The sequence below is a fragment of the Pseudorca crassidens genome, chromosome 7 (genome assembly GCF_039906515.1).
Source record: "Pseudorca crassidens isolate mPseCra1 chromosome 7, mPseCra1.hap1, whole genome shotgun sequence".
Taxonomy (NCBI): domain Eukaryota; kingdom Metazoa; phylum Chordata; class Mammalia; order Artiodactyla; family Delphinidae; genus Pseudorca; species Pseudorca crassidens.
In genome coordinates this window covers 74,378,909-74,391,436 of record NC_090302.1, presented here as the reverse complement: position 1 = coordinate 74,391,436, position 12,528 = coordinate 74,378,909, and the positions used below count along the sequence as shown (strand labels likewise).

Genomic DNA, 12,528 nt, shown 5'->3' with positions numbered 1-12,528 from the left:
ATAGATTAGTTGACAATACGTGCATGGGTTTATCTCTGGGCTTTATGTCCTGTTCCATTGATCTATATTTCTGTTTTTGTGCCAGTAGCATACTGTCTTGATTACTGTAGTTTTGCGGTATAGTTTGAAGTTGAGGAGGCTGATTCCTCCAGCTCCGTTTTTCTTTCTCAAGATTGCTTTGGCTTTTCAGGGTCTTTTCTATTTTCATACAAATTGTAAAATTGTTTCTTCTAATTCTGTGAAGAATGCCATTGGTAGTTTGATAGGGATTGCACTGAACCTGTAGATTGCTTTGGGTAGTATAGTCATTTTCACAATATTGATTCTTCCAATCCAAGAACATGGTATATTTCTCCATCCGTTTATGTCACCTTTGATTTCTTTTATCAGTGTTTTATAGTTTTCTGAGTTTAAGTCTTTTGCCTCTTAGGCAGGTTTATTCCTAGGTATTTTATTATTTTTGTTGCAGTGATAAATGGGATTGTGTCCAATTTCTCTTTCTGATTTTTCGTTGTTAGTGTATAGGAATGCCAGAGATTTCTGTGCATTAATTTTGTATCCTGCAACCTTACCAAATTCATTGATTAGCTCTAGTAGTTTTCTAGTGGCACCTTTAGGATTCTCTATGGATAGTAGTGACAGTTTTAGTTAGATAGTTTAGTTTAGTTTAGTTTAGTTTAGTTTTAGATAGACAGTGACAGTTTTACTTCTTTGTTTCTAATTTGTATTCCTTTTATTTCTTTTTCTTCTCTGATTGCTGTGGCTAGGACTTCCAAAACTATGTTGAATAACCATGGTGAGAGTGGACATCCTTGTCTTGTTCCTGATCTTAGTGGAAATGCTTTCAGTTTTTCACCTTTAAGTATGATGGTTGCTGTGGGTTTGTCATATATGGTCTTTATTATGTTGAGGTAGTTTCCCTCTATGCCCGTTTTCTGGAGAGTTTTTATCATAAATGGGTGTTGAATTTTGTCAAAAGCTTTTCCTGCATCTATTGGGATGATCGTATTGCTTTTATTCCTTGACTTGCATATATTAAAGAATCCTTGCATTCCTGGGATAAATCCCACTTGATCATGTGATATGATCCTTTTAATGTTTGCTAGTATTTTGCTAGCAATTCTGTTTGCTAGTATTTTGTTGAGGATTTTTGCATCTATGTTCATCAGTGATACTAGTCTATAATTTTCTTTTCTTCTGAAATCTTTTTCTGGTTTTGGTATCAGGGTAACGGTGGTTTCATAGAATGAATATGGGAATGTTCCTTCCTCTGCAATTTTTTGGAAGGGTTTGAGAAGGAAGGAAGTTAGCTTTTCCCTAAATGTTTGATAGAATTCACCTGTGAAGCCATCTAGTCCTGGGCTTTTGTTTGTTGGAAGATCCTTAATCACAGTTTCAATTTCAATACTTGTGATAGGTATGTTTATATTTTAAAATTTTTCCTGGCTCAGTCTTGGAAAATTGTACCTTTCCAGGAATTTGTCCATTTCTTTGTGGCTGTGCATTTTATTGGCATATAGTTGTTTGAAGTAGTCTCTGATAATCTTTTGTATTTCTGCAGTGTCAGTTGTGATTTCTCTTTTTTCATTTCTAATTTTATTGATTTGTGTCCTCTCCCGTTTTATCTTGATGAGTCCCTTTTTCTCTTGATGAGGCTAAAGGTTAATCAATTTTGTTTATCTTCTCAAAGAACCAACTTTTAATTTTATTGATCTTTGCTATTGTTCTCTTCGTTTCTATTTCATTTATTTCTCCTCTGATCTTTATGATTTCTTTCTGTTTACTGACTGGGTTTTCTCTGTTCTTCTTTCTCTAGTTGCTTTAGGTGTAAGGTTAGATTGTTTAGTTGAGATTATTTCTTGTTTCTTGAGGTGGGATTGAATTGCTATAAATTTCCCTGTTAGAACTGCTTTTGCTGTGTCCGATAGGTTTTGGGTCATTGTGTTTTCGTTTGTCATTTGTTTCTATGTATTTTTTTGTTTCTCCTTTGATTTCTTCAGTGATATCTTTGCTATTTAGCAGCACACTGTTTGGCCTCCATGTATTTGTGTTTTTTTACAATTTTTTTTCCTGTAATTGATATCCAATCTCATAGCACTGTGGTTAGAAAAGATGCTTGATACAATTTCAATTTTCTTAAATTTTCTGAGGCTTGATTTGGGACCCAAGATGTGATCTATCCTGGAAAATATTCCATGTGCACTTGAGAAAAAAGTGTATTCTGCCACTTTTGGGTGGAATGTTCTATAAATATCAATTAAAACTATCTGGTCTGTTGTGTCATTTAAAGCTTGTGTTTCCTTATTTATTTTCTGTTTGGATGATCTGTCCATTGGTGTACATGGGGTGTTAAAGTACCCTACTATTATTGTGTTACTGTTGATTTCCCCTTTCATGACTCTTAGCATTTGCCTTATGTATTGAGGTGCTCCTATGTTGGGTGCATAAATATTTATAATTGTTATACCTTCTTCTTGGATTGATCCCTTCATCACTATGTAGTGTCCTTCCTTATCTCTTGTAACAGTCTTTATTTTAAAGTTTATTTTATTTGATATGAGTATTGCTACTCCAGCTTTCTTTTGATTTCCATTTGCATGGAATATCTTTTTCCATCCCTTCACTTTCAGTCTGTATGTGTCCCTAGGTCTGAAGTGGGTCTCTTGCAGGCAGCATATATATGGGTCTTGTTTTTGTGTACATTCAGTGAGCCTGTGTCTTTTGGCTGTAAATTTAATCCATTTACATTCAAGGTTATTATCGATATGTATGTTCCTATTACCATTTTCTTTATTGTTTTGAGTTTGTTTTTGTGGGTCTTTTTCTTCTCTTGTGTTTCCCGCTTAGAGAATTTCCTTTAGCATTTGTTGTAAGGCTGGTTTGGTGGTGGTGAATTCTCTTAGTTTTTGCTTGTCTGAAAAGATTTTGATTTCTCCGTCGAATCTGAATGAGATCCTTGATTGGTAGGGTAATCTTGGTTGTAGGTTTTTCTCTTTCATCACTTTCAGTATATCCTGCCACTCCCTTCTGGCCTGCAGAGTTTCCACTGAAAAATCAGCTGGTAACATTATGGGGATTCCTTTGTATTTTATTTTTTGCTTTTCCCTTGGTGCTTTTAATATTTTTTCTTTGAATTCAATTTTTGTTTGTTTGATTAATATGTGTCTTGATGTTTTTCTCCTAGGGTTTATCTTGTATGGGACTCTCTGCACTTCCTGGACTCAGGTGACTATTTCCTTTCCCTTGTTAGGGAATTTTCCACTGTAACCTCTTCAAATATTTTCTCAGACCCTTTCTTTTTCTCTTCTTTTTCTGGGACTCCTATAATTCGAATGTTGGTGCATTTAGTGTTGTCCCAGAAGTCTCTGACATTGTCTTCAATTCTTTTCATTCTTTTATCTTTATTCTGCTCCTCGGCAATTATTTCCACCATTCTGTCTTCCAGTTCACTTATTCATTTTCTCCCTCAGTCATTCTGTTATTGATTCCTTCTAGTGTATTTTTCATTCCAGTTATTGTGTTGTTCGTTTCTGTTTGTTTGTTCTTTAGTTCTTCTAGATCTTTTTTAAATGTTTCTTTTATTTTCTCAATCCATGCCTCCATTCTATTTCCAAGATTCTGGATCATCTTTACTATCATTTCTCTGAATTTGTTTTCAAGTTAGTTGCCTATTTCCTCTTCATTTATTTGGTCTTGTAGGTTTTTACCTTGCTCCTTCATCTGTGATATATTTTTTTGTCATCTCTTTTTTTTTTTTTTTTGATGGGTGTGATTGTGTTCCTGTCTTACTTGTTGTTTGGCCTGAGGCTTCCAGCACTGGAGTTTGTAGACTGTTGGGTAGAGTTGGATCTTGGTGCCAAGATGAGGACTCCTGTGAGACCTCACTCGGATGAATATTCCCTGGGGTCTGAGGTTCTCTGTTAGTCCAGTGGTTCAGATTCAGAGCTCCAACTGCAGGAGCTCTGTCGAACCAAGATCATGCAAGCCACAGGGGGTGGCAAAAAAAAAAAAAAAGAAAAAAGAAATAAAGAAGCAGAACAATAAGTAAGAGTAAAAAATAAAATTAGATCAGAAAACTAACAGATGTGTTAGAAAGAATAAAAAAGTAAAAATATTGATGAAACAACAATCAGAGGTAAAACAGAACCACAATAGTAAAAAAGAGGAGGAAAAAAAAAAAACCGGAAAAGGCCTTGGCTGTGGGGAGTGGGGCTTAGGCAGGGACAGGGTTTGGGTGGTGGGCGGGGCCTATGCCTAGGACCCACAGGGCTGGAAAAGGCCCTGGGGGGCGTGGGGGTGGGTCTTAGACTCAACACAGCAGAAGGGGCCCAGGTGTGCCTGTGGCCTTGGGGGGTGGAGGACCAGGTCCAGGTCCCCACAGGCTCACTGGGCCCGAGTGGGCAGGGGAAACGCTAGATGTGCTCCCCCCGATCCTCTGATCCCAGAGGGCCCATCCCTGTCTGCCTCTCCTCTTCTCCCCCTGACTCCCTCCTATGCCCCTAGGACTGCCACAGCTGGAGGGGGCCTCAGAGGGTGGGGGACCTGGCCTGGGAGCCCAGCAGCCTTCCCGGGGCCGAGTGTATGGGGGAAATGCACACTGTACCTCCCCTGATCCTACCAAAGTGTTTTTTATTTTTCCTGTCCCTGTTACTCATGAGATGGGGCTCAAGGGTTTTAATTGGAACCATAGGTAAGGCATCATGAGACAATTAAACCTCCCCAAACTGTGTGTCCATCTGGCCTATGATCATTCCTCTGTTGTGTAGTAGCCCCAAGAGGGCAAAGGAGAAGAGCTCTGGTATTACCCTCGACTCCATCTCTGGACCGTTCCAGGAGGTACTGAAGGAAACAGCACTTTGAAAGTCTTCTGAGAACCTTCTATTCATTGAAACTTGGTATAATGTGAAACTGCATTCATATCATGGTATCTATCTCCATGAAATTTCTATAGAGTTGTGTTTTGGGAAACAAACATATTCTTCATAAATGCACACACACATATTAGTAAAGAGTCATAAGTATCTATATGTTAACTTCTGTATGTGGGAGTGACTTCAGAAATCATCCATTTAGGAAATCTGATTTTACAATGAGGAAATCGAGATTCCAGAAAGAAACACAATGGCAATTCTTATTCCCGCTAGAATATGTATAGGCAGGGCTTAAACCCACAGCATAATGCTCTTTCTGCCATAATTACAAGAAGATATATGGATACAGACAAAGGTATAGGTATATACCTGTAACACAAAATTGGTTGGAAACAAATAATTTCTAAACAATCTGGTATGTTTCAATGGGGTATGAAATAAACCCCATAGATTCTAGCTTGAGTCTGAGTGGTTTGTTTTTTATTATTTTTTTATACTGAACACATACACCCCCTAAAGAAAAACAAATACTTAAGAGGCCAGATAATCTTGATTACATATTATCATAACTGATGAAAAAGGACTTCAACAAATGCTTTAATTTTATAGATCCTGTGCAGTAAAACTTGGTAACCTTTATAGTACTACCAGAGAGTTTTGTCTATTAGTAGTTCTCAGTAAATCTATGTTAATTAATTGAAGGCATAAAATGCAGGCATCTCAATTTGTTTTCTGTGAGAAAAAATTTCTCTCATCTCATCACAGATTTATATGGAGCTGCTATGTGGATGATTGCATCTTCATGTGTTTAAAGGAAAAACTAAAGAAAATACATTGTAATAAATGCTTACTAAATGACAGTCACTTTATATCTGTTATCCCACTTAATCCTTAGCACATCCATATGCCATAAAAATATAGCCTCTACGTACAGGTGAGAAAGTTGAGGCTTATGTCAACCAGTAAGAAGGAGTATTTTCAGGGTTGGAACCAAATTCTCTCTCACTACAAAGCCCATCAATTTTTTACACTATAATCAAATCTGTGATACAGTAAAGAGGCTTCATAATATGCTTTTCCTATTGTTATTTTCAAATATCTATGTGCCTGGGTGGGTCATAAGAAGAAGAAAAAGAAAGCAGAGTCAAGATTTTCAACCCAAATGGTATATACTGTTCTGTCTTTGTGTGACTCTACAGAGCATCCCAATACTGTGCAACTCTATTCATCTCAAGCCATATGGAAAGAGTTTTATGTTTTAAACAATCAGACTTGACAGCACTATTGTTTCTTTCTTATTTAATATCCCTCATCCCTGGAGCCCAGCCAGAATCTGTGTTCTCTCTCTAAATTTAATTCTTATTCTTCGTACGTATCACTCGTTTGTCAGGAGACAGCAACTTAATGGCATTTGTTCCTGTGGCTTAGGAGCATCTGGGTTATGTCACTTTTTTAGGTGACCTCTTAGCTCAGAGGGAATAAAGTTCTTTGTCTAATGATCTTTCAAGGGCCCTTGTCACTGGTGTTTTTGCTTTCCAGATCCTATGTTGTTTGGTAAATGTCTTGAGATGACAAGATTTCTAGATATTTGTTTCTGCTCAAAAGAGGATGGCAGTTAAAAATGTAGAAGGAACAGTGAACAAGGATATTATAAAGGAGAAACTAACAAAGTCACAGTTGTTGGTGTGTAACTTGATGGACTGACAAGTCTTAAACTCCAGAGGAAATGGAAACAAAAGCTATGTAATGGGAAAAAAAATGCATCTCTACATTTTGTGTCATTTCAGCTCAATTCAATTCATTCAATTCAGTTCAGATCAATTCACTTCAACATATATTTCTTTGAGCCCTCAGTGAAGAGCAGGTACTATCCTAGATGCTGAAACAACTTATGTTTCCCTAAGGTCTTATGTGGCCAAGCAAGATGGAACCACACTGTGGATAGCTTTGAGAAAGTCCCTTTACCTCCCTGGGTTTCAGTTTCCTCATCTGTTAAAGGGTGATCTCTTCCGATCATTCACATTATGTGACATTCCTTATGGGAAGGTTACACTATAATTGAAAGAGCACTTGCTTTAAAATTGGTGATTAACATTTTAGTCCCAACTCTGTTACTATTTAGATGTTTGCACTTGGCAAGTCACTTTGCTTTTTTGGGTCTCCTCCGAGAGATCAGAGAAAATGATTTTGAAGGTTCCCTTTTTGCTATATATTTCTATTAGACTGGCTATAACCTCACATGTCCATATTCATATTGCATGGAGTAAGTAATCAAACCATGAAGATTTTTGTTGTTGTTGTTGAACCTAATTGTTATTCTTTACTCACAGTGGGATCCATACCGGTGTGGTTTGTAAACTGTGACCACACAGACATGCAACTGGTGCCTGTGGCAGAAATCATGACTTTGTGAAAAATGTCAAAAATTTCCAAAATGGATATCTCTTTGAATAGCAGAGAAGTTTCTGGTCAGATTTTAATTGGTGTGGGGTTTGTGTTTGTCAACTTGCAGCAAAGAAATATTTTATTAAATAACACTTATTGAGATCTGTTGTATCTATTACAGATCACTAAATATTGTAGTTTCCCTCTCGGTAGCATCCTTTCTGCATAAGGATTTCTCACCTGATCGACATCAGGCTTTTCCATGTGACTTGCCTTGGCCAATTAATGTGAGGAGGAGTTAGATGTGCCACTTCTGAATGGAAGTTTTAAGAGAGGAAGTGAACAATTACTGGGTTCCCTTTCTCTCTACCCTGAGATAAGCAATGTCATAAGGTCTGGGGTGACATGGGACTTGGCGTGAAAACACTGTGGAGCTGTCCTGTGATTATTGTAGTGTGATCAAGGATTAATCTTAAAAATAAAGGCTTTGCCCAAAGCCATCTGGGAGTTTGGGCTTTTTGAGCTCTAGCTGTCCCAGACTCCTTGTATGGTACCTTACAATAAACACTGCACTTTCCTTCACCACACACACAAAAAAGGACTAGTCTTTTGTCTTTGTAATTTGCTAGGATTTCTTTTTCTGTTGCATTATAATCCGGTCCGCCCTGAGTACTTTGCTTGCTACTGAGAAATACAGTGGTGAGCAAGGAAAATCTAATCTTGGGTCCTTTATGAACATTTCAGTGAAGCAAGATGTTATAGTAATGTATCGTGCATATTATAGTAGAGGAAGTATGCAATTCATGCATATATTGGGGGAAGCAAACCTTGATAATATGCGTTTAAGCTGACAGTTTATAAATTAATAGGAGTGAAACTGGCTAAGGGCCAAGAGGAGGCAGAGGGTGTTAGCAACAGGAAAAAAAAAAAAAAAAACTACACAGGCCAAGGCATAAGGGCTAGAAAGATCATGGGAGAGTTCCGGAACTCATCGCTGAGTGTGGCTTCAAGAGAGTCCAGGGGAACAGAGAAGAAACAGGGCTGGTTAGATACCATCAATAATAATAATATTGAGCATTGATTAACTTTGTTCTAAGGGCTTCACATACATTTTCTTCACGATTATTATCACCATTTTTATAGAAGAGGAAATTGAGCCAGAGAGAGGTTTAATAACTAGCCTGTAGTCACACAGCAGGAATGTGATTTTATCTGAAGGGCAATAGGAAATCGCTGAATGGTGTTACACAGAGGCGCCTCGTGAACAGATTCACATTTTAGAAAGATCATCCGGCTGCAGTAGGTTCCCAACTCCAAGTCCCACTCTGGGTGGAGGAAGCATGGGCCTCAACTTGTACTTCTCTTGTCAGTCTGACTCCATTGACTAAAACAGTTGGCAAGATGGAAGCTGATAGCCAGCTAGAGCACTGCAGAAAAGGAGGTCACTCTTCAAAAAGGCTTTTTTAAAAATTAATAAAGTTTATTATTTTTTTAAATTTAAAAGATAGAGAGTGATTCACGAATTTTCATGTCATCCTGTGCGGGGGCCATGTTAATCTTTTCTGTACCGTTCTGATTTCAGTATATGTGCTGCGGAAGTGAGCGCAGAAAAGGTGGTGTTTTGAAGGAGTGGGGTGTTCTATGCAAGGAGAAATACATTGTGGGTCTCAAGAGCATTTAGATTTGGGTAATAGTTTTAATAACAATATAAATATAATGAATTGATCCACCCAATGAGCCCTTGTACCTAATTCAAATAATGGACGTGATGTTACATCAATATTTTGAGCATTTCAATTTACTTTTGACTGTAAAATAGATAATACAGTGAACAAGTTAAAGGCAGAGCCAAACATCTTTAAAGCAGATTTAGCTAGTGGTCCACGTGTTCTGCCCTCGTTGACTGACGTTGAATAATAGTGGTCATAATTTGCGTTTCTCTTTGTCATAAGTAGAGAGATGTAAAGACCTCGCAGGGAGAGAGCCGTTTGTGGATGACAGTGACATCTCTGACTGTTTTCTGTGAGTTCTCTGGTATCCGTCAGAAGCCTCCAGAGACTTGAGCCTGACTGAAGAGGTCCCCAAGTCAAGATGCTAGGGGCTGTGATTAATATGTATGCTCTTCAGGATTTTGTAGGGTCTCTTCTGTTTCAACAGAATTCAAAGGAAGAATTGTAGGTAATTTTGACATTTCTGGTTTGCTTTCTATAACCTCCTCTATACACCATCCTTGGAAACTTGACTCTTTCTCTTTCCCCTTCTCTTTTCCTTTCCTCCCTCCTCTTTTTTCTTTCTTCTTCCCTTCCCTGCTTGCTCCTTTGACTATACTTTTTCTCCTTTTAAAACAGCCAGTGTCTGTGGCAAATAACATGCTAGAAATGAGCTGACTGCTAATATGCATAGGAAGAGTTCTTACAACAGAGAAAGGATGTTATGAGACATCGCATACTAATCTTTTCATTTTGGTCTGTAAAGACCCGGGTTCGGCCACGTTACCTCATATGCTTTTAAGGAGATGCTGTTAGGTCGGAATAGGAGATTTGGCGGGTGAGAGGCAGAGATTTGCAGCTCAAGTGTCCAGGAACACAGGTCGACTCTGCAGTTGCGGCCTGTCTTTAACAGCCACAGGCAATGCGTCCTTTGTGGTACCATTTCGAGGGGCAGGCTTGGCAGAGGTTTTTAATGCTACTCTTTCCAAACCAACTGTCCTGCCAGGGAAGTTGTCTGAAAAAATCAGTGCAGGTTTAGGGATGGTTTTTTTGAATTTTCCTAAAATAACCAATACTGAGCTGCCAGATTTGATAGCCCTTTTTATATATATTGCAGCAGCTGGATCAAAATCTAATGAAGATGTTTGCATCTGACAATGGCAGGCCTGCACGTTTCTATCCTATTTCTTGAGTGCGCAAATGCATTTCATTTGGAAACATGAAAGGCATATTTAGTGACAACTGATGGTTCTTTGTTTTTTAATTCCCAGTAATGTCTTCAGTTAGTGCTTTTGTTAACATTTTTGCATTATACAGTAGGTGACACAGGAAGATAATCAGTGTGCTGAAAGCAATGAAAGAGTTTATATCCAACTTGTTCTGCCTAGTAAATGGATCCATTTGGCATAGAAACACATTAACATCTTTACAGTGGAATGATTGTGGAAACAAGTTATTCATGGGGCCTGTACATCTTCCTCCTGCTGCCATAAGACGTATTTTCTAGATCGGAGAAAAGGAATGAGCCATTTTTCTCCCCTTGGAACTGTAAACAAAAAGTAAAACTATTAATAGATGCTGTAGCTAATCCTAAGAAGCTGCAACCGAGAGATTAAATAACGTTGTGAAGAGAGAAAACTGGAATGAAAGTGGGGGGGGGGAGCGAGTTCCCCGATCACTGAGGTACATTAGACAAGGACAAACTGAAGGACTCTAGCTGGTCAGAGGATTGACAGTTAGTATAAGAGGGGATTCCTGGTTTCAGCAAAGTAAGTATCAGTTCATCTATTTCCTGAAAACTATTCTAAGGGGAAGATTTATGTTTTATTTTTTAAGTAATAGTCAAGATGATTTTAAATGGAGTTTGGATGCCATGGTGATGCAGCTGAGCCTAAAGAGCCTGCAAGGAACTTGTGAGCAAAAAATTGTGTTTTGTGATTAAAGACACAAAACCCGGAGAACTGGGAAGCCTTTGGGTACATTCACAATTTGAGACTGGGACCCCATTTTAATTGCCACAGAGAATGTATCATAACAAGGGGGATTGGAACGTAATTAAATCTTGTACCTGATATATTAGAAATGGTTAAATGTCCGCGTGTTTTCTTCCTACTACTATTCTTGGACTTCTGTTCTGCCTCTCTTCAAAGAATACATGTTGAGTGAGAGGCATCATGAGTCAGCAGCTCTGCTAAGGATCCCTACATCCCTTCAGATCTTTACACAAACTGTGAAGTTGGCATTACTGAGACAATGTATTACTATTCAAAGTGTGGTCCATGGACAGCATCATCATCATCATGACTTGGAAACTAGCAATGCAAATCCTGTGGCTCCACACCACTCCTAATAAAACAGAATCTCCAAGCTCAGGCCCCAGGAATGTGTTTTAACAGGCTCTACAGATAGAGTTTGAGAAGCAACATTTTACAGTTGAGGAATCTGAAGGTCAGGGTGTTTGGGTGATTTAAATAGTAAGACCACACACTGTCAGAAAAGCAGGGTTGAATTTTGGTTTATGTCTCAAGTGGGATCTTTCACAGGATCACTGAACTATCTGGTCATGTCACACTTGGTCTCTGAAGGTGGTTTTTCATTAGGGAGTGGTGACTGAGAATGCTTGGGATCTATGACTAATTTGAGCTCTTTGTTCTCTGCCAGAATGTAAATTCTCTTGTCTCTGTCCATGTGCCTCACTTTTGATGGAGGCCAGACTGGCCCTGCTCCTGTTGCGTAAAGAGACTAGTAAAACTCAAATAGTGATTCGCTGTTTGGCTAAAGGGGTAAAGGATGAGATTATATGACCCCCATCTATTTCACCTATTGAAACATCATGGAGAGGACTGTTGATCGTCGCTCAACATTTTTATACCTATTAAGCTCTGGGGGAAAGAATAGATCGTGGCATGTTACAGAAGTGAAGCAAATTTATTTGAGATTGCAGATCATTAAAAATCAGCAGTGAGGGCTTCCCTGGTGGCGCAGTGGTTGAGAGTCCGCCTGCCGATGCAGGGGACACGGGTTCGTGCCCCAGTCCGGGAAGATCACACATGCCGCGGAGCGGCTGGGCCCATGATCCATGGCCGCTGAGCCTGCGCATCCGGAGTCTGTGCTCCACAACGGGAGAGGCCACAACAGTGAGAGGCCCGCATACTGCAAAAAAAAAAAAAAAAAAAAATCAGCAGTGAATTGACCTAGATCTACGAATTCATTGGGTGCATGAGAATATAGACCAGCACATGGGAAGGAGGCTTATTGATGTCTGGCCCTATTGACTGTCATTCTCCATGCTTGAATAAGCATTAACTCAGACCTTTGATATTCAGGTTGCACTGAGCCTTCATAAAGAGCCAGATTCTCATTAGGATGTGACTGCCTTTACTGGCCTAATTTTGCTTTCATTTCACCCATTTTTTTGCCCTCTTTCATGATAGCATTTGGAAGTCATGACCCAGAGCTTGAAATATGTTATTCACTCAATAAAGGCAGGCTTTCAAAACAAAATTAATGCTGTTGTTTGGCAGCTGGTATCATGACTAAGGGGTTTCAAGGAGGGAAGAACC

At 38.9% G+C, this 12,528-nt stretch overlaps 1 non-coding gene across 1 annotated transcript; it reads right to left on the bottom strand.

Moving 5' to 3' along the window:
• Positions 1 to 8,756: 8,756 nt before the first annotated feature.
• On the bottom strand, positions 8,757 to 8,862 carry LOC137228511 (U6 spliceosomal RNA). Its single transcript, XR_010945297.1, has one exon. It is a non-coding gene; the product is annotated as a U6 spliceosomal RNA (small nuclear RNA).
• Between the last annotated feature and the right edge of the window lie 3,666 nt (positions 8,863 to 12,528).